General features: G+C 40.7%; 2 long non-coding RNA genes across 4 annotated transcripts; one reads left to right on the top strand and one right to left on the bottom strand.

The window, feature by feature from the left end:
- Nucleotides 1–27002, top strand: LOC123047538 (uncharacterized). Of its 3 annotated transcripts, none has more exons than XR_006423018.1 (3): nucleotides 55–376; nucleotides 20020–20459; nucleotides 26393–27002. It is a non-coding gene; the product is annotated as an uncharacterized lncRNA (long non-coding RNA). The 3 variants fall into 3 exon arrangements; XR_006423016.1 differs by having other exon boundaries at nucleotides 61–376; nucleotides 26438–26998; XR_006423017.1 differs by lacking the exon at nucleotides 26393–27002 and having other exon boundaries at nucleotides 1–376; nucleotides 20020–20578.
- Nucleotides 17162–19448, bottom strand: LOC123047539 (uncharacterized). Its single transcript, XR_006423019.1, has 2 exons — nucleotides 18854–19448; nucleotides 17162–17348 (listed from the first exon to the last, which is right to left on the bottom strand). It is a non-coding gene; the product is annotated as an uncharacterized lncRNA (long non-coding RNA).
- Nucleotides 27003–27477: the final 475 nt, after the last annotated feature.

Here is a 27477-nt window from a genome sequence, read left to right as displayed (position 1 = left end):
ACAAAGACTAGCCAATTATTCACCGAGAAACAATGCCACGTGAAGAAAGCAAAGATTCCTGAAGATTGAAACTTGTCGGCACTCTCTCGCACTTTTCTATATTATTAGAAGGACACGCGTATACCCTAGTAGGACACGTGTGCATGCTACCGTGGGTAAAATAAGTGAAGAAAGGGTCCCGAAGGCCACCTTGCAGCCACCCCTCGCGGCTATAAAAGGAGACGCTGGGCTCAAGAAGAGAACACAAGAGACGGGAGAGCACGGAGCACTCAAAGCATCGAGACTCTCCACCAGAGCACCACTTCCTTCGTAGTCTAGCCACCACCACTACTAGTAGAATAGCCAAGAAGGCGCTTAGTTCGCCAAGAGTTTGAAGGTAATTTCCTAGTTGTGTGTAATCCCTTCGGGGCCTCCCGAAAGGGAAAACCATATGTAAATTATGTTGTTGAAATAATGTAGTTTCTTGGTTTCACTTAGTGCTTTTATTTATGAATTTATGGGACGAGTTCTTATGCTAGGGATCCTATAGGAGAAACCTCTGCGTGTGTAGTTCTCTGTGTAGCCAGAGTGGCGTTTGAATGAGAACCTTGTGGCCGTAGAGAAGTGTTCCCTTCGGGTGGAACTGCCTGGGAAGACTATAGGAATTTACCCCATAAATTTGCAATTAAAACTGCTAAGTGAACGTAACTAGCTACATCTGATGCAACATAATGAAAAATATGGTGAGTACTGAGTAGGATTTTACACCTTTACGCACATCGCCGGACGAATTGTTGGCCTCGCCAGCCTCTAAATAGATCCTGCATTAAATATATAATCGAGTTAGAACGTGAAGGTAATCATATTGAATTAAATATTGTTGTGAATAGTGGAATACTATTCCAAATAGTGTATTCAATAGTGGAGCACTATTGTGAATAGTGCCCTACCTAGTGAATAGTAAATACTATTCAAGATAAAAAGAATACCTGTCTACCACTTCCACCTAATCCCAAATTAACCTAATCAAAATCTAATCACATAGTAACTATTTTTATAAAAAAAATTTATCCCATATATTGTTGGTATCAGGTCCAGCGTTTAATCATTGAAAGGTTAAAATATTTAAACTTAGAAGTTAGCGCAGTTAAAGTAATTAATACTAAGGAAAATCTAAATATAAGGTGTAGAGTAAATCCTTCTGAAGAGCATATCTGGCATTCATCTCATAGCCAGTTAAATACGGTTGTCGATTTGATATATAACTTTTACATATCTTGGGGAAAAAGACAAGATAATTTAGACCAAAAATTTGAAAGTTTATTCAAAGAATACCAAAAGCTTGCTCATAAGCATTCAGGTTTGAATAATAAAATTGATCTAGCTTTACATAAGCTAGAGGAAGCAAAAGCAAGACAGAACATAGTTTCCAAGAACAACGATTATATTAAAGAAGAAGTGTTATCAATAGGCCGTTACTTAAGTAAAGGCAAAGAGTCACTCACACGCACTGATTCAAGACAAGATATACTTGAAATAAAAAAGTTGGTGCAAGAGGTTAAAACCTTGATTATCTCATAATTATATGACCGAATATACTCAAGCATTAAACGAAGTAGCTAAATACCTGTCACCTCCTGTCGGGTTTTCAGATCACGACTCTCCAAAAGAAGATTCCAAAGTAATAATAAGACAAAATAACACAATCATCCAACTATTAATTCAAGTATTAGATAAGCTAAAAAGTGTTCAAAGCAACAAAGAAATTGTGTTATCATCATCTGGAATAGTTGCCTCTACTAGAAATATTAATTCAGAAAAATGGACGTATCTAAAGGCTTCCTTAGACGAGACAAAACTCTCCAATTAGTAAGGCAAGATTCAAGACCTTTAGCCATGAAGCATAGATTATCATGCAAGGCTGATGATATTGATAGTATTGAAGAAGTTATAGATATACAAAGTGTGACGCCCGGATAATTAAGCTACAGTGATTCCCCGCTAATGATGCCACGTCACCACGGTTACTGTGATAAACTCTCGATAGTTCAGAACCGAAACAAATTCAAAATTTAAATAAAAGAAAACAATAAAAGTTTTCAAAAATTAAAACAAAAATGTTCGGTGGTTGCCAAATATTACAAAGATAATTATGGTGTAAGGTTCACAATTTTATAAAATGCCTAAGTGTTTATAAATAAATAAAAACAGAAAAGAAAATAAATAAAAAGAAAACAGAAAACAATACAAAAAAAGGAAGGAAACCCCACTGGCCCAACTGGGCCAAGCCCACCTGGCCCAGTCGGCCAGCCCCCCTGGCCCGGCCCACCCCTCACTCCCTTATCCCCCCCTCCCCCGGTCGGCAAACCCTAGCCGCACCCATTCGCCCCCCCCGATCCCCTCCTCCTCCCTCCCCGCGCCGATCTGGATCGGCTCCGCCCGATCCCGTCGCCCCCCGACGCCGGCGACCGATCCGCCGCCCCGACCTCACCTCGTCCCCTCCTTCCCGACCGGCCGCGCAGGGCGCAAGGCCCCTCGTCGCCTCGGGCCGTCCCCGACCCCCACCCCACCTCGCCGGATCCGCGACGCCGACGGCCGCCTCCCCGCCCTCCTCCTCACCGGTCGCCCCCGACCGTCTCCGAGCACGCCTCCGAGACCCTGCGCCCCCCCCCGTGAGGTCTTCCCCCCCCTCCGTGGATCCCCTCTCTCCCCTCGTCCCCCTCCCGAGCGCCACCACCGCGCCCCCCCCCCCCGTCGCCGGCTCCGGCCGCCCCCCACGTGCTCCCCGGCCTCCCTCTCCCTTCTCCTCGCCCGAGCCTCGGCCCCGGCGAGCCGCCGCACCTGAACGCCCCCGCGTCGTGGATCTCGTCGCCGGCGCCCCCCCCGGTGACCAAATGGTCACGGGGCCGAGCCCGTGGTGCTCAGCGCGCCGCGCGACCCCCCCCTCGGCCCCCGTAGCGCGCTGTCGACGAAGACCCGAACCACCCCGCCGCCTCCGCCGCTCGCCGGCGCCGTTTCCGGCCGAGTCCGGCCGTGGCCTTGCCACCAATGGACGCGGCGTCCTCTCCCCATTCGAACGCACCCACCCGCGGCCCCTTTTGGCCGCCGGGCGACGATTCCGGCGAAGTCCGGCGCCCCCTCCGCCGCGGACGCCCACCGGAGCCCCCAATGCCGGCTGCCGACGTGGCCGACACGGGGCCACCCCCTGGGTCACTGAACCGTGGGCCCTAGGGGCCCGGCCGGTCTGTTGACTCGGTCAGCCAGGCTGACTGGACCGGCCCCTGCCTATGACATGGGGGCCCCACCCCCAGAACGTTTAAAAAAAAGAAAAAGGAAAAAGGAATTTAGATAAATATAATTAATAAAAATAATAATGAATAAAATTAATTAAATAATTAATTAGTTAAGTAAATAATTAATTTAATTAATCCTGATTAATTAAACCTAATGACTAATTAACCTAATTAACTACTGTTAATTAAACTTAACTAAGATAATTAGTTAACAGTCACTAACGAACGGGACCCACCTGTCAGGTTGACCAAGTCAACCCTGTTGACTGCTGACGTCAGCATGACATCATGCTGACGTCATAAATTCATTTTTCGAATTAATTAATTAATTAATTAAATTCCAGAAATTAATAAAATCTTTAGAAAATCATATCTTTTAATCCGTAACTCGGATTAAAATATTTTCAACATGAAAGTTGCTCAGAACGACGAGACGAATCCGGATACGCAACCCGTTCGTCCGCCACATACCCCTAACCTATCGAACTCGCAACTTTCCCCCTCCGGCTCCTCTGCCCGAAAACACAAAACACCGGGACTACTTTCCCGGATGTTTTCCCCCCTTCTCCGGTATCACCTACTACCGCGTTAGGGCACACCGAACACCGCGTATTGCCTTGTTATAATTTGTGATGCTTTGTTTGCCCTGTATTCATTATTTCTTCCCCCTCTTCTCTCCGGTAGACTACGAGACCGACGCTGCTGCTGACCAATTCGGCTACGGAGTTGACGACCCCTCTCTCTTGCCAGAGCAACCAGGCAAGCCCCCCCTTTGATCCCCAGATATCGCCTATTCTCCTCTATACTGCTTGCGTTAGAGTAGTGTAGCATGTTACTGCTTTCGTTAATCCTATTCTGATGCATAGCCTGACATTGTCGCTACATCTATTGATACCTTACCTGTAATCCTAAATGCTTAGTATAGGATGCTAGTTTATCATCATTGGCCCTACATTCTTGTCAGTCTGCCTTGCTATACTATCGGGCCGTGATCACTTGGGAGGTGATCACGGGTATATACTATACATACATACATACTATGCAGATGGTGACTAAAGTCGGGTCAGCTCATTGAGTACCCGCAAGTGATTCTGACGAGGGGGCTGAAAGGACAGGTGGCTCCATCCCGGTAGAGGTGGGCCTGGGTTCCCGACGGTCCCCGACGGTTACTTTGTGGCGGAGCGACAGGGCAGGTTAAGACCACCTAGGAGACAGGTGGGCCTGGCCCTGTTCGGTGTTCGCGGATACTTAACACGCTTAACGAGATCTTGGTATTTGATCTGAGTCGGCTACGAGCCTATACGCACTAACCATCTACGTGGGAGTAGTTATGGGTATCCCGACGTCGTGGTATCAGCCGAAGCACTTCAGACGTCAGCGACGGAGCGGCGCGCGCCGAATTGGACTGGAACGCCACTAGGCTAGGTCTGCTTTCGGCCGCCCTCGCAACGTGCAGGTGTGCTATGGGCGATGGGCCCAGACCCCTGTGCGCTTAGGTTTAGACCGGCGTGCTGGCCTCTCTGTTTTGCCTAGGTGGGGCTGCGACGTGTTGATCTTCCGAGGCCGGGCATGACCCAGGAAAGTGTGTCCGGCCAAATGGGATCGAGCGTGTTGGGTTATGTGGTGCACCCCTGCAGGGAAGTTAATCTATTCGAATAGCCGTGATCTTCGGTAACAGGACGACTTGGAGTTGTACCTTGACCTTATGACAACTAGAACCGGATACTTAATAAAACACACCCTTCCAAGTTCCACAGACAACCCGGTGATCGCTTTTCTACAGGGCGACGAGAGGAGGATCGCCGGGTAGGGTTATGCTATGCGATGCTACTTGGAGATGCTGCTTGGAGATGCTACTTGAAGATGCTACTTGGAGGACTTCAATCTACTCTCTCCTACATGCTGCAAGACGGAGGCTGCCAGAAGCGTAGTCTTCGACAGGATTAGCTATCCCCCTTTTATTCTGGCATTCTGCAGTTCAGTCCACCGATATGGCCCTTTACACATATACCCATGCATATGTAGTGTAGCTCCTTGCTTGCGAGTACTTTGGATGAGTACTCACGGTTGCTTTCTCCCCTCTTTTCCCCTTTCCCTTCTACCTGGTTGCCGCAACCAGATGCTGGAGTCCTGGAGCCAGACGCCACCGTCGACGATGAACCCCTACTACACCGGAGGTGCCTACTACTACGTGCAGCCCGCTGACGACGACCAGGAGTAGTTTAGGAGGATCCCAGGCAGGAGGCCTGCGCCTCTTTCGATCTGTATCCCAGTTTGTGCTAGCCTTCTTAAGGCAAACTTGTTTAACTTGTCTGTACTCAGATATTGTTGCTTCCGCTGACTCGTCTATGATCGAGCACTTGTATTCGAGCCCTCGAGGCCCCTGGCTTGTATTATGATGCTTGTATGACTTATTTATGTTTTAGAGTTGTGTTGTGATATCTTCCCGTGAGTCCCTGATCTTGATCGTACACATTTGCGTGCATGATTAGTGTACGATTGAATCGGGGGCGTCACAAGTTGGTATCAGAGCCGACTGCCTGTAGGAATCCCCCTTCTCAACTCCTTGGCCGAAGTCGAGTCTAGTCGTTGAAAAACTTTTACTATCATGGCTGTGTGGCCCATGGGCCCACGTCGCCATCGGGTGGTAGTAGGATCTTTTATTCCTCGACCTATACTCTGGGACTCTTATTTCTCTTCTATTCGGGTTAAATGATTTTTGCTAAATCTAACATTAGGATCTCGTTATCACTTTCACCCGGAGAGCCCCTTATTAATGATGATCGTCTGCGGCACGTGAAGACCCTGAAGATACTCGCCGTTGTTAACCCGAGAACTTATGTTCATCGCATTTGCAATTCCCCTTCCACCGTCAACCCTTATGGATAACTACTTGCAGTTGTTATTCTTACATTCATCCCCAGTTGGTCTTGTTATTACCAGATACCTCGAAACACTCGTCGTTGTCTCGATAATCCTTTGAGCTTATCGCCTTGCTGTTCCTTGTCACCTGAATACCCCTATGGATAATTCTCGCACTTATCGAGTATCCGCTCATCCCCCAGTTGTTCATGTGTTTCACAATGGTCTTCGAAATACTATTTGATCCTCCAAAAATCCTTAATAGCTTATTGCTCTGCAATACTTGTCTGCTTGCATTATGGATGCTTTCCATATGTCTGGCAATATTCGTTAGTATCCTTAGGCATCGTCATTTTGATCCTATTGATTCAGCATGTGTGCGAATGCACACAATCATCTATCAACCCTTCTAAATTATCCTTCCGGCTCAGACATCATTTTTGAACATGAGCTGGTTCTCGACCAAACTATTTGTCGTCAATTGTGCCTCTGGTATATCCAACTTATCCATCCTTGATCAGAGCGACTGCTTCTGATCCTTTGTTTTGGAAATCGAAATTCCTTTATTATCTAAGCATCGAATCATTCCGATGTTCTATAATATGATGCCCGTGCATTCTTCTTCCTCTGGTTGAGTACCGGTGCTCACCTCAGATCCCTTGAGGACCATCGGTTCCTTTGTTGGATTTTATCCGACAGTGTCCTTCATATTGAATAACCTTGAGAGCCTTTCCATGGGTATATAATGCCTTGGTAAATTGTATCATCTGCTTTTGAACAATGCTCTACCTCCGAGCTTGAGTTAATTACCCCTGAAGTTGATGGTATACGTGCCTAAGATGCCCCGATGGGTTGAACGTATACCTTCCTTAATTTGTGTGAACCCAAGAGTTTTCATGGGTCATAACGTTCCGGTATTCCGCAAGTTAAACTTTCAAACTCTAAACATTCTTAACTTAGAGTAGTAAATGAGGAGTTGTGTATTGGAGAAGTGGGAGTCGACCTTGAACCTTGCGTTCATGCCCATGGACACGATGCTAATCTTATCATGGGTGCTCCTCTTAAACCCTCTTTGGTATAAGTTCTTATATCTGGGATTCGGCCTTTTGCAATCGTGGTTCCGGCCATGTTCTCCTTTTTAATATCGTTTCTTGGTCAAGTTGAAGTACTTGTCTTCTGCAGATCATTGCACCTGTCCAACCTTTACTTTGCTCTACTGTTGAGTATTAAGCTCTGGTATCTCAAGAATATCATGGAACTGCATAACTTATTATGGGTTCTTCATCAACTATTAATTCTCACTGATTCCAATTTTCTCGGGTTCTGGGTTGTCGTCAATCGAGAACACCGATTCCACATTTCGGTTCGATAACCCTAAGTAATTTTCGTTGCTTATGAGTTTAATATTCCTTCCCATCATTCCTAGCCTGTTTGGCTATATTTTTATCATGATGATTTTAACTGTGCTACCTGGCCCTTCTTCTCGGAGCACAATTTTCGACGATGAACTAACCTTACGTCGATCCTCATCGTCATATCATTTCGCCTTAAACAACAAGCTTGAGTTCGAGTTCGTGTCGTAACTGTGGTTCCAATAACCTCTTGCTTCATCATTCCTTTGACTTGATGTCGTCGCTGATTGATTACATCTTCATGAATTCTCTTGACAAATGTGTCATGATCAACATCAACATTTTGATGCTCTTCGAAGATATCTATTGAATTCTTCATGGGAAATACCATCCTTGTCCCTTGGTAAATTGTGTTGTCATCGACTATTTCCTTGCCTTCTTACCAACACAAACTTGTTTGTGTTGTGGCTGTACCTTGAGTTCCTGGCTACCCAGCTTGTCTTATGTCCTACCTTGAAGTAATACCATCTTATATATCAAGAATGTTGTGGGAATATCACCACCTCTTAATAATTCTTGCTACAAGTTATACATCCCGCCATCTACATTCATCTCTTGGTCCTCGTGTTGTTTCTAACCGGAAAACCGACAAATGAACTATGATGCGTGAATTCAAAACTTCTAGCAGCCCTATTGCTTTGAAGTTAATGGTCAATATTTCATTCTTAGACCATTGGTTATCGAATCACCATTCTAACATTGATCGTGCTACCCAGCCCATATTTCGGGCGCACCTTTCAACCAATGTTAATTGTGTATGTTTTCCTCGAGCATACATCATTATATCATTTGATCTGACAAATGTTATCTCCTTGTTCACATAGTTGTGGAAGTCCACCTTTTTGGAAATCTCGAGGATTGTCGCTGACTCCATCATCTACCCCGTCAACCTCTCTTTGGTTTAAATGATGAACTCTTGTGTCGATACTCATTCCCATAGTGCATTTCCCGAGAATCTTACAAGGTCATCTCGTCAATTTATTTTGCACCTTTTTCAGGCATCCTGAGTCTGAGGTATCCTAACACCGATCGGATCTGAATCTCGATTAGATATGATGGTTGGAACATTTTTCCCAAGAGCTATAACATTGGTCCTTATATATCGGTAAGGTGATGTCATGCCTAGCACACCTGGTCGGAGGACCTAGTGTTAAAGTTTCCTTTCCAGCAAGGTTTTCCATTCTTCCATAAGGAAATTGTAATGCTTATTCTATAAGTTGTTCCTGGTGAATCCTTTGTATATCCAAGTCCGACCTTTGCTTGAAGACCATGTCAATGCTATCTCGAAGCATGTCTGTGATACTCCGATTTTCAACAAGAACATTTAAAGCAAATGCTAAATTTTCCTTATCAATTATCCAAACACCTTTGTATGGGTAGTGTCATGAAATTTCTCTCCCCTTACCTAAAGGGTTTTCTACATGATATCCTGCCACGGATACCATGCTCTGCTTATCCTTGGGAAGGATATATCCCTGAATTATGTGACTAAGACACATTTTTCCTTTCCATCGCCTGATTAATCTGATAATCATATGTCCTTTCCATTGTTTGGTTTAACCTTTCTTGAGGACTATATGATCTAAGCAGTAATATTCTTCTGCTTATGTAAACACCTTGGTGTACGACCGTGTCAGTAAGACCCTGTTACTATTGTTGATGACATTTCGGTAGCCACCGATGGACGAGAACCTTGCCTATTGGCCCGCCTCGTTCAACGAGCAGGAAAATGGTTCTCTTCGTCCCTCGCCCTTGGTACCGATGTTGTTGCCGACATAACCGACAGACTATCCTTCTGGCATGCCTTGCTTACATGATCGTGCAAGATGTCACTGTCCTTCCTACTTTTAATCCACATGGTGGGCCCATAACCCACAGTTCCACAGGATCGAAACCTGACTCTCCTGTACCCCCCTGTACCCAAGGTTGTTCCTCGCGCGTGGCCTCGTATGTAATTCATGAGCCACCTTCAATCTGGTATCAGACAAATACTTATTCTCGTGGCTTCGAACCCCTTTCACGCCACATATCAGACATCGAACGATTGCCTGCCCGCTCGAAACTTCCCAGGATACCTCCTTACTCTGCTCTTGATATTTCCTTAAGTTTCAATTCGAGAGTTACTTCCGCCACCCTCCCCGATGTTATCGACCAGATAGTCAAACCTGCAGAGGTCCATTCTCTCGGAATACCCACCCTTTATCCTTTCGTAAGTACGATGGAACCCCGAAGAAAGGACGACAAACTTCATCATGATGACCTGAAGGAGAGGACTGAAGACATCAATGTAATGGGTCGACCTCTTCGAGAAGAGCTACTATGATCGAGAAGAATCGTTAGAATTTCGTAACCAGACCCCTTCCCCCTTATAACCGATCCTAAATCTCGGGACGAGATTTCTTGTAGTGGAGGAGAATTGTGACGCCCGGATAATTAAGCTACAGTGATTCCCCGCTAATGATGCCACGTCACCACGGTTACTGTGATAAACTCTCGATAGTTCAGAACCGAAACAAATTCAAAATTTAAATAAAAGAAAACAATAAAAGTTTTCAAAAATTAAAACAAAAATGTTCGGTGGTTGCCAAATATTACAAAGATAATTATGGTGTAAGGTTCACAATTTTATAAAATGCCTAAGTGTTTATAAATAAATAAAAACAGAAAAGAAAATAAATAAAAAGAAAACAGAAAACAATACAAAAAAAGGAAGGAAACCCCACTGGCCCAACTGGGCCAAGCCCACCTGGCCCAGTCGGCCAGCCCCCCTGGCCCGGCCCACCCCTCACTCCCTTATCCCCCCCTCCCCCGGTCGGCAAACCCTAGCCGCACCCATTCGCCCCCCCGATCCCCTCCTCCTCCCTCCCCGCGCCGATCTGGATCGGCTCCGCCCGATCCCGTCGCCCCCCGACGCCGGCGACCGATCCGCCGCCCCGACCTCACCTCGTCCCCTCCTTCCCGACCGGCCGCGCAGGGCGCAAGGCCCCTCGTCGCCTCGGGCCGTCCCCGACCCCCACCCCACCTCGCCGGATCCGCGACGCCGGACGGCCGCCTCCCCGCCCTCCTCCTCACCGGTCGCCCCCGACCGTCTCCGAGCACGCCTCCGAGACCCTGCGCCCCCCCCCCCCGTGAGCTCTTCCCCCCCCCCATGGATCCCCTCTCTCCCCTCGTCCCCCTCCCGAGCGCCACCACCGCGCCCCCCCCCGTCGCCGGCTCCGGCCGCCCCCCCCACGTGCTCCCCGGCCTCCCTCTCCCTTCTCCTCGCCCGAGCCTCGGCCCCGGCGAGCCGCCGCACCTGAACGCCCCCGCGTCGTGGATCTCGTTGCCGGCGCCCCCCGGTGACCAAATGGTCACGGGGCCGAGCCCGTGGTGCTCAGCGCGCCGCGCGACCCCCCCTCGGCCCCCGTAGCGCGCTGTCGACGAAGACCCGAACCACCCCGCCGCCTCCGCCGCTCGCCGGCGCCGTTTCCGGCCGAGTCCGGCCGTGGCCTTGCCACCAATGGACGCGGCGTCCTCTCCCCATTCGAACGCACCCACCCGCGGCCCCTTTTGGCCGCCGGGCGACGATTCCGGCGAAGTCCGGCGCCCCCTCCGCCGCGGACGCCCACCGGAGCCCCCAATGCCGGCTGCCGACGTGGCCGACACGGGGCCACCCCCTGGGTCACTGAACCGTGGGCCCTAGGTGCCCGGCCGGTCTGTTGACTCGGTCAGCCAGGCTGACTGGACCGGCCCCTGCCTATGACATGGGGGCCCCACCCCCAGAACGTTTAAAAAAAAAAGAAAAAGGAAAAAGGAATTTAGATAAATATAATTAATAAAAATAATAATGAATAAAATTAATTAAATAATTAATTAGTTAAGTAAATAATTAATTTAATTAATCCTGATTAATTAAACCTAATGACTAATTAACCTAATTAACTACTATTAATTAAACTTAACTAAGATAATTAGTTAACAGTCACTAACGAACGGGACCCACCTGTCAGGTTGACCAAGTCAACCCTGTTGACCGCTGACGTCAGCATGACATCATGCTGACGTCATAAATTCATTTTTCGAATTAATTAATTAATTAATTAAATTCCAGAAATTAATAAAATCTTTAGAAAATCATATCTTTTAATCCGTAACTCGGATTAAAATATTTTCAACATGAAAGTTGCTCAGAACGACGAGACGAATACGGATACGCAACCCGTTCGTCCGCCACACACCCCTAACCTATCGAACTCGCAACTTTCCCCCTCCGGCTCCTCTGCCCGAAAACACAAAACACCGGGACTACTTTCCCGGATGTTTTCCCCCCTTCTCCGGTATCACCTACTACCGCGTTAGGGCACACCGAACACCGCGTATTGCCTTGTTATAATTTGTGATGCTTTGTTTGCCCTGTATTCATTATTTCTTCCCCCTCTTCTCTCCGGTAGACTACGAGACCGACGCTGCTGCTGACCAATTCGGCTACGGAGTTGACGACCCCTCTCTCTTGCCAGAGCAACCAGGCAAGCCCCCCCTTTGATCACCAGATATCGCCGATTCTCCTCTATACTGCTTGCATTAGAGTAGTGTAGCATGTTACTGCTTTCGTTAATCCTATTCTGATGCATAGCCTGACATTGTCGCTACATCTATTGATACCTTACCTGTAATCCTAAATGCTTAGTATAGGATGCTAGTTTATCATCATTGGCCCTACATTCTTGTCAGTCTGCCTTGCTATACTATCGGGCCGTGATCACTTGGGAGGTGATCACGGGTATATACTATACATACATACATACTATGCAGATGGTGACTAAAGTCGGGTCAGCTCATTGAGTACCCGCAAGTGATTCTGACGAGGGGGCTGAAAGGACAGGTGGCTCCATCCCGGTAGAGGTGGGCCTGGGTTCCCGACGGTCCCCGACGGTTACTTTGTGGCGGAGCGACAGGGCAGGTTAAGACCACCTAGGAGACAGGTGGGCCTGGCCCTGTTCGGTGTTCGCGGATACTTAACACGCTTAACGAGATCTTGGTATTTGATCTGAGTCGGCTACGAGCCTATACGCACTAACCATCTACGTGGGAGTAGTTATGGGTATCCCGACGTCGTGGTATCAGCCGAAGCACTTCAGACGTCAGCGACGGAGCGGCGCGCGCCGAATTGGACTGGAACGCCACTAGGCTAGGTCTGCTTTCGGCCGCCCTCGCAACGTGCAGGTGTGCTATGGGCGATGGGCCCAGACCCCTGTGCGCTTAGGTTTAGACCGGCGTGCTGGCCTCTCTGTTTTGCCTAGGTGGGGCTGCGACGTGTTGATCTTCCGAGGCCGGGCATGACCCAGGAAAGTGTGTCCGGCCAAATGGGATCGAGCGTGTTGGGCTATGTGGTGCACCCCTGCAGGGAAGTTAATCTATTCGAATAGCCGTGATCTTCGGTAACAGGACGACTTGGAGTTGTACCTTGACCTTATGACAACTAGAACCGGATACTTAATAAAACACACCCTTCCAAGTTGCACAGACAACCCGGTGATCGCTTTTCTACAGGGCGACGAGAGGAGGATCGCCGGGTAGGGTTATGCTATGCGATGCTACTTGGAGATGCTGCTTGGAGATGCTACTTGAAGATGCTACTTGGAGGACTTCAATCTACTCTCTCCTACATGCTGCAAGACGGAGGCTGCCAGAAGCGTAGTCTTCGACAGGATTAGCTATCCCCCTTTTATTCTGGCATTCTGCAGTTCAGTCCACCGATATGGCCCTTTACACATATACCCATGCATATGTAGTGTAGCTCCTTGCTTGCGAGTACTTTGGATGAGTACTCACGGTTGCTTTTCTCCCTCTTTTCCCCTTTCCCTTCTACCTGGTTGCCGCAACCAGATGCTGGAGCCCTGGAGCCAGACGCCACCGTCGATGATGAACCCTACTACACCGGAGGTGCCTACTACTACGTGCAGCCCGCTGACGACGACCAGGAGTAGTTTAGGAGGATCCCAGGCAGGAGGCCCGCGCCTCTTTCGATCTGTATCCCAGTTTGTGCTAGCCTTCTTAAGGCAAACTTGTTTAACTTATGTCTGTACTCAGATATTGTTGCTTCCGCTGACTCGTCTATGATCGAGCACTTGTATTCGAGCCCTCGAGGCCCCTGGCTTGTATTATGATGCTTGTATGACTTATTTATGTTTTAGAGTTGTGTTGTGATATCTTCCCGTGAGTCCCTGATCTTGATCGTACACATTTGCGTGCATGATTAGTGTACGGTCAAATCGGGGGCGTCACACAAAGAGATCTAGAAAGATATCAGAAAGATACCCTAAGAAAAATAAAGCCACAACAAGTTCACATGGGTATGTTTGAAAGTAAGAGTGGTCTATACAGAATATCTCGAGAAGTAGAATTAAGCGTGTTAACACATCCAGTAGATTTAAGAATTGTAAGCAAAAATATTGAAAATGAATTAAAATATTGTGGTTACAAATATTTTCATCAAGGCATGTATATCATAGGAGTCAAAGGTATGACAAGGAAGAAATTAGGTGCGAAGGTTTTGATAACTTTATTAGACAGAAGATGGGAATCTGTAGATAAAGCAGCATTAGGATTTTTTGAAGGAGACATGAATGAAAATAGATTAATAACCTATATAGCTCCAGACCTAATGATGCCCGTAAAAGAATTTATTGAAAAAAATGAGTTTTGGTTTCCAAACTAAAGGTTATGAAGATTTTAAAGGAACAAATTTGCTAGTAAGTATAGAATTTATAGGAAGGCTCACTAATAGAAGTAGCTCCAGATATAGAGTGAATGTGAATGACGTAATTGATAGTATGCAATCAAAAGGTATTAAATTTATGAATCCTCTTAAAATTGGCTCTGAAGAAAGAGCAGGAGAAGAATGGAAGATAGGAGAATTAATAGAGAAAAAAGAATTAAAGCAACCTGAAAACTACATAAGCTATCAAAATTGTGAAGGAAGTAGCAGTATTCGATTTATGAACTATAAAGCTGCATCAATAGAAGACTCTGAATCATTTATGTCAGAATCGGAAATTAATGATGATAAGAATAAAGGTATATCTGAATGTATGGAAAAGGCTAATTTAGATGATGAAATAATTCATTGGGAAAAGAAGCTAAAGCATATTGAATGGGAATATAGTCATTCTATGACAAAGGATTGGCCGAAAATTAGAGAAAGAGAGCTATTTATCATTCGATAAATTGCAAGGTTAAAGAAACTAAAAAGCGATAAAATGTCTGTCACTAGTAGTTCAAGCATGGAAGATAAAATTTTAGCATCCGCAAAAAGAAAAGCAAATGCGATCATTAATAAAAATTCTGTCGTTAATAATAATAATAAAGATAAGAATATTATTCAAAAAGAAGAAATTGTTAGTGAAGAAGAGCAATGGGATATCAATAATAAGTTATTATTAGAAAGTTATGAGGAAGAGGAGGAATTAATAAAAGAAATGCGGTTAGAAGATGAAAGATATGATGATTCAGAACAAAATAGTGATTTCTATAACTCACTAGATGATGTGGGACTACATAATTTAGACAATGCAATGGAAGCCATGGAAGTAGAAAGTAGTGGTAAAAGAAGAAGGGGATATGGTGAATCATCTGTGAAAAGAGAAGGAGAAAGAGAGAGACCTACCAGGACAACTGGACAATGGCCTCCAGAAAAAGATGATTACCAGCCTACATATATCCCAGGACAATATAGATACATGGGTACTAAAAGAAGAGATTTTGAAAAATCAGTGCAATTCCAAAATTACAAAAATGATGGTGCTATATTAAACCAAGCAGCTCATGACCCAATAGGTTGGCCGAATATAATTAGCATATGGAAAGGTTTAATAGCACAAAAATATATACAAAACCAGTATAGCATAGCCACTAAGGTAGAAGATATGTTAACATATCTTGAAACATTTTTAGGAGAATCTGTAAAAGTTCTTTGGGAACAATGGGTAGAATCATACCCTAGTCAATATGAAGAATTAAAAAGGGCAGGAAGTAACCCTAATAACTTTGCGAATGTTATCTCAAATATGATCATAGCAGAAGATCCTGAATTAGGACATACCTCATTGCAAAATGAAAGGTTAAGAGAAATAGAAAAATTAACATTAACTAGCTGGAAAGGTATTAAAGAGTTTTCCCAGCATTATTTGTATAATGCTACTACTGCTAAACAAGGTTTTAATGTAGGCGTAGTAGAAAGATATTTTAATAAGTTGCCTGATCCCCTAGGGTCAATAATATTTGAAGAATATAAAAAGGAAACGGCGGGAAACGTGGTAAACATATCTCAAGCTGTAACATTTGTTTTCAAACAATTAAGAAAGGTGTGTACTAGTATTCAAGCCCAAAGATCTATGAAGAAATCAGATTATAATTTTTGCAATAACATAGTCCAAATACCACTTACATATGGAGAAGAAAGGCATAGGAAAAACAAATATTATAAACCACAAAGGAGAGATAATAGAAATTTTAGAACAAAGAAAAGATATTTCTTAAGAAGATCAGACAATAGAGCCCCATTCTTGCATAAAAGAAATGTAAGAAGATATAATCCTAAGAAAACCTATGATAAAACATGCAGGTGTTTCATATGTAACTCACCAGATCATCTAAGTAGAACTTGCCCTAATAAAGACTAGAAAAGATACTCTAGCAAATATGAAGAACAAGAGAGGGTGTTAATTATAGATAGCGTTAATGAAAATATATTAGTATGTGATGATGAAATAAAAGACGATGAGTCAATATATTCAATTATAGAAACAGATGAAGTAGAAAATGAGGCTCCAGAATATGAATCAAGTGAAGATGAAATATACCTAATACATGATTTAGCCGGTTTAAAAATTCAAATGATGAACCAAGTAGATTGTGAACATGATTGGATTAGAGGGAAAGGTGATTATAACATAAAATGTGCTTTCTATATATATTATCCAAGCCAAGATAATAGGTTTACATGTAGCTTGTGTTTAAAACAAGCATGTGCCTCATGTCTAAGAGCCAATAATCAAAAGTGGAGACAAGAGATAGAATTGGAACCAGAAGAGCGAATATTATCCAGTAGGGTTAGAAATTTAGAAAATAGAATAAATAAGCTAGAAGCAGAGCTAGAAAAACTTAAAGATGAGTTAGAAAATAGTAAAGAGGAAAATGATAATGTTCCAAAAAACACAGAAATGAAAGAGCAAATGGTAACAGTAAGGGATAAAAGAGGAGACAAATTAATACAATTGAAAGATGCAATTACTAGTTTTGGAAACAAATATATTGTTCGATTACCATTCAAAGAAGTGTTAGGAATAAGGATCCCAGTTAAGATTGTTCTGAAGCCAAATATTTCATATAAAGTACTGGCACTATTAGATACTGGTTGCACTAAAAATATCATCCATGATAAATATTTTATGAGATGTCCCGAAATAGTTGAAACTATAGATGATAATAAAGCTGAAGTATCTACCGATATGTCAGGAATAAAGAAGATCCATAACCAGCTAGCATATAATATTGAAGCTTACATAAATGGCACAAAATATATAATAGATGAAATTACAATAAGAGATTTGTCAGTAATAAACGATGACATGATAATAGGGTTAAGATTTTTACAACAATCTTTACAAACCACAATCATACATGAAGAGGGGGTAACATTTATTCCTTATCAAGATAATGTTCCATACATATCTGAAGTGCGAAAACAAAGAAAGTCCTTACAAAATGTAGAAATATCTAATTTAGATGATGAATATAGCACAAGTCCAGATCCCCTTGAATTCTGTAAAGACGAAGAACTTAGTGAGACCATAGAAGAATATCATATAGAAAATACATGTACTGAATGCATTGGGTTGCAATCATTCTCTCCAAATTGGTATAGAGATATAAAATCTAAAAAGGATATAGATAAGATTGTGCAAAGACTAGAAAGTATACAAATTATTGGAGAAATACCAATGAAACATTGGGATAAGAACTCTATAGTTTGAAAAATAAATATCATAAATCCAGATTATATAATTAAGTCAGGACCAATAGAAGCAACTCCTAAAGATATCGAAGAGTTCAAAATGCATATTGAAGAGTTATTAAAGTTAAAAGCTATAAGAGAAAGCAGAAGCCCTCATCGATCTGCTGCTTTTATAGTTAGAAATCATGCTGAAGAAGTTAGAGGTAAATCTAGAATGGTAATTAACTTTAAAAGGCTTAATGATAATACAGTTGACGATGCATATAACATACCTAATAAGCAGGAATGGATTAACAGAATACAAGGAAGTAAATATTTCTCCAAATTCGATTTGAAGGCAGGATTTTGGCAAGTAAAAATGGCTGAAGAATCTATTCCATGGACAGCATTTACTTGTCCACAAGGCCATTATGAATGGCTAGTAATGCCATTAGGCCTAAAGAATGCACCTGCACTATTTCAAATAAAGATGCAAAATATATTTAATGAGAATCAAGCATTTATATTAGTATACGTAGATGATTTGTTAGTATTCTCAAAATCATACAAAGAGCATATAGCCCATCTTGAAGTGTTCTTTCGAAAGGTAGAACAAAATGGGCTCATACTATCTAAAAAGAAGATGGAGATTTGCAAAGAGAAAATAAATTTCCTTGGTCATGAAATAGGAGAAGGAAAAATATATCTACAAGAACATATTGCAAAGAAAATATTAGAGTTTCCTGATAATATGAGTGATAAAAAGGTTTTACAACAGTTCTTAGGAATTGTAAACTATGCGCGAAACTATATAGATAACTTAGCAAAGCTAGCAGGACCTTTATATGCTAAATTAAGAAAAAATGGTCAAAGATACTTCAGTTCTGAAGATATAAAATTAGTAAAGGCCATCAAGGAAAAGGTCAGGAATTTAAAACCCCTAGAATTGCCTCTAGAAGACAATTATTTTATAATTGAGACAGATGCATCTAAGGTAGGATGGGGTGCGATACTAAAACAAAAGCCCAATAAATACTCTCCAAAGGCAGACGAAAAAATATGCAGATATGCTTCAGGAAGTTACAAATTAAAGACGGTAAATAATATTGATAGAGAAATTCTTGCAGTGGTAAATGCAATAAATGCATTTAGGTTATATCTAGGATTTAAAGAATTTACAGTATGAACAGACTGTGAAGCCATATGCCGATATTACAATAAAATTAATAGTAAGAAAAGCTCAACCGGAAGATGGGTCTTATTTGAAGACACCATAGCTGGGAATGGTTATAAAGTTATTTTTGAGCATATTAAGGGGAAGGATAATACCTTACCTGACATATTTTCTCGTGCATCAAATTTGCAGGAATGAGGAAAGGATTATTCGCCAACAAGGATGAATATCTCTTCTTTGGAGAAGAAAATAGGCTGAAAATGTTTCAGCCAAATACATTCAATTTTAAGCCAAAATCCCATATTAAGCTCGATGAAGCTCAAAGATGCATATTGGATAACTTTTGGTTCCAATATACTCGCAAAAGAGAGGAACAAGGATATTTTTTATCAATTCTCAACAGTTTGGCTGAATATTTTAATGAATTAAACAAAAATGTGCCAAAGCCAGCAAAGGTTGAAATACCAAAAGGAGAAACTCTATATCTTATATTTGATGGAAGCAAACCTGGCATATATTTGGAATGGGAGAATATTATGATTGAAAAATTAGATGCAAAAAGAAATGGACAAGATTTAACATTCAAAAGATATTACAGTATAGATGAGGCCTTACTTTGGGCAAGGAAGGTATTAGGACCAGATTATTATATTGACCCAAAGGCTAAAAACTATATCCAAATGAAAAGAGGCATACCTGCTTCACCAACTCCCACAAAGGGGGAGGCATCAAGCTCAAACAATATAAAGAAAGAAGAATCCCCGAAATATAAGACATATAAAGAATGCCTTCTAAAGGGGCTTGACCCTTTAGACAGTGAATACAGATCAAGAAATGGATAAAAGGTTTGAAGAATTTTCAAAGATAATAAAGAAAGAATTAAAGGAGGAAATATTAAAAGAATTAAGGCAAGAAATGGATGAAAAATTTGAAGAAATAAAGAAAGAATGTGATGAAAAATATGATTTCAATCTGTTAAATGATGATGATCATATGGACATAGCAGGGCATGGGCAGTGACCTGAATAAAGCCCAAACTGCATATATTGATATTGCTATCAATTATTCGGGCGCGGAGGACATATACCCGACCCGAATATTGATAGAAATTCCCATAAGGTCCTTTGAATATTGATAAGGTATTATCAATCATATGGGCAGGGAAGACCCCCTGTAAAAAAAAATTAATAATAATAATAATAAATAAATAAAATGATATATATATATATATTTGTAAAATAAATAAATAATAATATTAAGCAATATTGAAAATGTAAGCAGCCTTGGCATGTATGTACGCATACACTGACACGAGGATTTTTGAAGGCTGAAGAAGCTCTCAAGGCTAATCGCATGAAGATCTGTATGGCCGAAGAGCGAAGACTGGTACACAAAGACTAGCCAATTATTCACCGAGAGACAATGCCACGTGAAGAAAGCAAAGATTCCTGAAGATTGAAACTTGTCGGCACTCACTCGCACTTTTCTATATTATTAGAAGGACACGCGTATACCCTAGTAGGACACGTGTGCATGCTACCGTGGGTAAAATAAGTGAAGGAAGGCTCCCGAAGGCCACCTTGCAGCCACCCCTCGCGGCTATAAAAGGAGATGCTGGGCTCAAGAAGAGAACACAAGAGACGGGAGAGCACGGAGCACTCAAAGCATCGAGACTCTCCACCAGAGCACCACTTCCTTCGTAGTCTAGCCACCACCACTACTAGTAGAATAGCCAAGAAGGCGCTTAGTTCGCCAAGAGTTTGAAGGTAATTTCCTAGTTGTGTGTAATCCCTTCGGGGCCTCCCGAAAGGGAAAACCATATGTAAATTATGTTGTTGAAATGATGTAGTTTCTTGGTTTCACTTAGTGCTTTTATTTATGAATTTATGGGACGAGTTCTTATGCTAGGGATCCTATAGGAGAAACCTTTGCGTGTGTAGTTCTCTGTGTAGCCAGAGTGGCGTTTAAATGAGAACCTTGTGGCCATAGAGAAGTGTTCCCTTCGGGTGGAACTGCCTGGGAAGATGATAGGAATTTACCCCATAAATTTGCAATTAAAACTTCTAAGTGAACGTAACTAGCTACATCTGATGCAACATAATGAAAAATATGGTGAGTACTGAGTAGGATTTTACACCTTTGCGCACATCGCCGGACGAATTGTTGGCCTCGCCAGCCTCTAAATAGATCTTGCATTAAATATATAATCGAGTTAGAACGTGAAGGTAATCATATTGAATTAAATATTGTTGTGAATAGTGGAATACTATTCCAAATAGTGTATTCAATAGTGGAGCACTATTGTGAATAGTGCCCTACCTAGTGAATAGTAAATACTATTCAAGATAAAAAGAATACCTGTCTACCACTTCCACCTAATCCCAAATTAACCTAATAAAAATCTAATCACATAGTAACTATTTTTATAAAAAAAATTATCCCATATATTGTTGGGTATGTCCTAATTCAGGATCTTCTGCTATGATCATATTTGAGATAACATTTGCAAAGTTATTAGGGTTACTTCCTGCCCTTTTTAATTCTTCATATTGACTAGGGTATGATTCTACCCATTGTTCCCAAAGAACTTTTACAGATTCTCCTAAAAATGTTTCAAGATATGTTAACATATCTTCTACCTTAGTGCCTATGCTATACTGATTTTGTATATATTTTTGTACTATTAAACCTTTCCATATGCTGATTATATTCGGCCAATCTATTGTGTCATGAGCTGCTAGGTTTAATATAGCACCATCATTTTTACAATTTTGGAATTGCACTGGTGTTTCAAAATCTCTTCTTTTAGTACCCATGTATCTATATTATCCTGGGATATATGTAGGCTGGTAATCATCTTTTTCTGGAGGCCATTGTCCAGCTGTCCTGGTAGGTCTCTCTCTTTCTCCTTCTCTTTTCACAGATGATTCACCATATCCCCTTCTTCTTTTACCACTACTTTCTACTTCCATGGCTTCCATTGCATTGTCTAAATTATGTAGTCCCACATCATCTAGTGAGTTATAGAAATCACTATTTTGTTCTGAATCATCATATCTTTCATCTTCTAACCACATTTCTTTTATTAATTCCTCCTCTTCCTCATAACTTTCTAATAATAACTTATTATTGATATCCCATTGCTCTTCTTCACTAACAATTTCTTCTTTTTGAATAATATTCTTATCTTTATTATTATTATTAACGACAGAATTTTTATTAATGATCGCATTTGCTTTTCTTTCTACGGATGCTAAAATTTTATCTTCCATGCTTGAACTACTAGTGACAGACATTTTATCGCTTTTTAGTTTCTTTAACCTTGCAATTTCTCGAATGATAAATAGCTCTCTTTCTCTAATTTTCGGCCAATCCTTTGTCATAGAATGACTATATTCCCATTCAATATGCTTTAGCTTATTTTCCCAATGAATTATTTGTATAATGCTACTACTGCTAAACAAGGTTTTAATGTAGGCGTAGTAGAAAGATATTTTAATAAGTTGCCTGATCCCCTAGGGTCAATAATATTTGAAGAATATAAAAACGAAACGACGGGAAACGTGGTAAACATATCTCAAGCTGTAACATTTGTTTTCAAACAATTAAGAAAGGTGTGTACTAGTATTCAAGCCCAAAGATCTATGAAGAAATCAGATTATAATTTTTGCAATAACATAATCCAAATACCACTTACATATGGAGAAGAAAGGCATAGGAAAAACAAATATTATAAACCACAAAGGAGAGATAATAGAAATTTTAGAACAAAGAAAAGATATTTCTTAAGAAGATCAGACAATAGAGCCCCATTCTTGCATAAAAGAAATGTAAGAAGATATAATCCTAAGAAAACCTATGATAAAACATGCAGGTGTTTCATATGTAACTCACCAGATCATCTAAGTAGAACTTGCCCTAATAAAGACCAGAAAAGATACTCCAGCAAATATGAAGAACAAGAGAGGGTGTTAATTATAGATAGCGTTAATGAAAATATATTAGTATGTGATGATGAAATAAAAGACGATGAGTCAGTATAGTCAATTATAGAAACAGATGAAGTAGAAAATGAGGCTCCAGAATATGAATCAAGTGAAGATGAAATAGACCTAATACATGATTTAGCCGTTTTAAAAGTTGAAATGATGAACCAAGTAGATTGTGAACATGATTGGATTAGAGGAAAAGGTGATTATAACATAAAATGTGCTTTCTGTATATATTATCCAAGCCAAGATAATAGGTTTACATGTAGCTTGTGTTTAAAACAAGCATGTGCCTCATGTCTAAGAGCCAATAATCAAAAGTGGAGACAAGAGATAGAATTGGAACCAGAAGAGCGAATATTATCCAGTAGGGTTAGAAATTTAGAAAATAGAATAAATAAGCTAGAAGCAGAGCTAGAAAAACTTAAAGATGAGTTAGAAAATAGTAAAGAGGAAAATGATAATGTTCCAAAAAACACAGAAATGAAAGAGCAAATGGTAACAGTAAGGGATAAAAAAGGAGACAATTAATACAATTGAAAGATGCAATTACTAGTTTTGGAAACAAATATATTGTTCGATTACCATTCAGAGAAGTGTTAGGAATAAGGATCCTAGTTAAGATTGTTCTGAAGCCAAATATTTCATATAAAGTACTGGCACTATTAGATACTGGTTGCACTAAAAATATCATCCATGATAAATATTTTATGAGATGTCCCGAAATAGTTGAAACTATAGATGATAATAAAGCTAAAGTATCTACCGATATGTCAGGAATAAAGAAGATCCATAACCAGCTAGCATATAATATTGAAGCTTACATAAATGGCACAAAATATATAATAGATGAAATTACAATAAGAGATTTGTCAGTAATAAATGATGACATGATAATAGGGTTAAGATTTTTACAACAATCTTTACAAACCACAATCATACATGAAGAGGGGGTAACATTTATTCCTTATCAAGATAATGTTCCGTACATATCTGAAGTGCGAAAACAAAGAAAGTCCTTACAAAACGTAGAAATATCTAATTTAGATGATGAATATAGCACAAGTCCAGATCCCCTTGAATTCTGTAAAGACGAAGAACTTAGTGAGACCATAGAAGAATATCATATAGAAAATACATGTACTAAATGCATTGGGTTGCAATCATTCTCTCCAAATTGGTATAGAGATATAAAATCTAAAAAGGATATAGATAAGATTGTGCAAAGACTAGAAAGTATACAAATTATTGGAGAAATACCAATGAAACATTGGGATAAGAACTCTATAGTTTGCAAAATAAATATCATAAATCCAGATTATATAATTAAGTCAGGACCAATAGAAGCAACTCCTAAAGATATCGAAGAGTTCAAAATGCATATTGAAGAGTTATTAAAGTTAAAAGCTATAAGAGAAAGCAGAAGCCCTCATCGATCTGCTGCTTTTATAGTTAGAAATCATGCTGAAGAAGTTAGAGGTAAATCTAGAATGGTAATTAACTTTAAAAGGCTTAATGATAATACAGTTGACGATGCATACAACATACCTAATAAGCAGGAATGGATTAACAGAATACAAGGAAGTAAATATTTCTCCCAATTCGATTTAAAGGCAGGATTTTGGCAAGTAAAAATGGCTGAAGAATCTATTCCATGGACAGCATTTACTTGTCCACAAGGCCATTATGAATGGCTAGTAATGCCATTAGGCCTAAAGAATGCACCTGCACTATTTCAAAGAAAGATGCAAAATATATTTAATGAGAATCAAGCATTTATATTAGTATACGTAGATGATTTGTTAGTATTCTCAAAATCATACAAAGAGCATATAGCCCATCTTGAAGTGTTCTTTCGAAAGGTAGAACAAAATGGGCTCATACTATCTAAAAAGAAGATGGAGATTTGCAAAGAGAAAATAAATTTATTTGGTCATGAAATAGGAGAAGGAAAAATATATCTACAAGAACATATTGCAAAGAAAATATTAGAGTTTCCTGATAATATGAGTGATAAAAAGGTTTTACAACAGTTCTTAGGAATTGTAAACTATGCGCGAAACTATATAGATAGCTTAGCAAAGCTAGCAGGACCTTTATATGCTAAATTAAGAAAAAATGGTCAAAGATACTTCAATTCTGAAGATATAAAATTAGTAAAGGCCATCAAGGAAAAGGTCAGGAATTTAAAACCCCTAGAATTGCCTCTAGAAGACAATTATTTTATAATTGAGACAGATGCATCTAAGGTAGGATGGGGTGCGATACTAAAACAAAAGCCCAATAAATACTCTCCAAAGGCAGACGAAAAAATATGCAGATATGCTTCAGGAAGTTACAAATTAAAGACGGTAAATAATATTGATAGAGAAATTCTTGCAGTTTTAAATGCAATAAATGCATTTAGGTTATATCTAGGATTGAAAGAATTTACAGTATGAACAGACTGTGAAGCCATATGCCGATATTACAATAAAATTAATAGTAAGAAAAGCTCAACCAGAAGATGGGTCTTATTTGAAGACACCATAGCTAGGAATTGTTATAAAGTTATTTTTGAGCATATTAAGGGGAAGGATAATACCTTACCTGACATATTTTCTCGTGCATCAAATTTGCAGGAATGAGGAAAGGATTATTCGCCAACAAGGATGAATATCTCTTCTTTGGAGAAGAAAATAGGCTAAAAATGTTTCAGCCAAATACATTCAATTTTAAGCCAAAATCCCATATTAAGCTTGATGAAGCTCAAAGATGCATATTGGATAACTTTTGGTTCCAATATACTCGCAAAAGAGAGGAACAAGGATATTTTTTATCAATTCTCAACAGTTTGGCTGAATATTTTAATGAATTAAACAAAAATGTGCCAAAGCCAGCAAAGGTTGAAATACCAAAAGGAGAAACTCTATATCTTATATTTGACGGAAACAAACCTGGCACATATTTGGAATGGGAGAATATTATGATTGAAAAATTAGATGCAAAAAGAAATGGACAAGATTTAACATTCAAAAGATATTACAGTATAGATGAGGCCTTACTTTGGGCAAGGAAGGTATTAGGACCAGATTATTATATTGACCCAAAGGCTAAAAACTATATCCAAATGAAAAGAGGCATACCTGCTTCACCAACTCCCACAAAGGGGGAGGCATCAAGCTCAAACAATATAAAGAAAGAAGAATCCCCAAAATATAAGACATATCAAGAATGCCTTCTAAAGGGGCTTGACCCTTTAGACAGTGAATACATAGATCAAGAAATGGATAAAAGGTTTGAAGAATTTTCAAAGATAATAAAGAAAGAATTAAAGGAGGAAATATTAAAAGAATTAAGGCAAGAAATGGATGAAAATTTTGAAGAAATAAGGAAAGAATGTGATGAAAAATATGATTTCAATCTGTTAAACGATGATGATCATATGGACTTAGCAGGGCATGGGCAGCGACCTGAATAAAGCCCAAACTGCATATATTGATATTGCTATCAATTATTCGGGCGCGGAGGACATATACCCGACCCGAATATTGATAGAAATTCCCATAAGGTCCTTTAAATATTGATAAGGTATTATCAATCATATGGGCAGGGAAGACCCCCTGTAAAAAAAATTTAATAATAATAATAATAAATAAATAAAATGATATATATATATATTTGTAAAATAAATAAATAATAATATTAAGCAATATTGAAAATGTAAGCAGCCTTGGCATGTATGTACGCATACACTGACACGAGGATTCTTGAAGGCTGAAGAAGCTCTCAAGGCTAATCGCATGAAGATCTGTATGGCCGAAGAGCGAAGACTGGTACACAAAGACTAGCCAATTATTCACCGAGAGACAATGCCACGTGAAGAAAGCAAAGATTCCTGAAGATTGAAACTTGTCGGCACTCTCTCGCACTTTTCTATATTATTAGAAGGACACGCGTATACCCTAGTAGGACACGTGTGCATGCTACCGTGGGTAAAATAAGTGAAGGAAGGCTCCCGAAGGCCACCTTGCAGCCACCCCTCGCGGCTATAAAAGGAGACGCTGGGCTCAAGAAGAGAACACAAGAGACGGGAGAGCACGGAGCACTCAAAGCATCGAGACTCTCCACCAGAGCACCACTTCCTTCGTAGTCTAGCCACCACCACTACTAGTAGAATAGCCCAGAAGGCGCTTAGTTCGCCAAGAGTTTGAAGGTAATTTCCTAGTTGTGTGTAATCCCTTCGAGGCCTCCCGAAAGGGAAAACCATATGTAAATTATGTTGTTGAAATGATGTAGTTTCTTGGTTTCACTTAGTGCTTTTATTTATGAATTTATGGGACAAGTTCTTATGCTAGGGATCCTGTAGGAGAAACCTCTGCGTGTGTAGTTCTCTGTGTAGCCAGAGTGGCGTTTGAATGAGAACCTTGTGGCCGTAGAGAAGTGTTCCCTTCGGGTGGAACTGCCTGGGAAGACGATAGGAATTTACCCCATAAATTTGCAATTAAAACTGCAAAGTGAACGTAACTAGCTACATCTGATGCAACATAATGAAAAACATGGTGAGTACTGAGTAGGATTTTACACCTTTGCGCACATCGCCGGACGAATTGTTGGCCTCGCCAGCCTCTAAATAGATCCTGCATTAAATATATAATCGAGTTAGAACGTGAAGGTAATCATATTGAATTAAATATTGTTGTGAATAGTGGAATACTATTCCAAATAGTGTATTCAATAGTGGAGCACTATTGTGAATAGTGCCCTACCTAGTGAATAGTAAATACTATTCAAGATAAAAAGAATACCTGTCTAC

This window comes from Triticum aestivum, chromosome 2B (assembly GCF_018294505.1).
Source record: "Triticum aestivum cultivar Chinese Spring chromosome 2B, IWGSC CS RefSeq v2.1, whole genome shotgun sequence".
Taxonomy (NCBI): Eukaryota; Viridiplantae; Streptophyta; class Magnoliopsida; order Poales; family Poaceae; genus Triticum; species Triticum aestivum.
The sequence above is the reverse complement of the archived record's forward strand: the minus strand, read 5'-3'. Positions and strand labels throughout refer to the sequence as shown.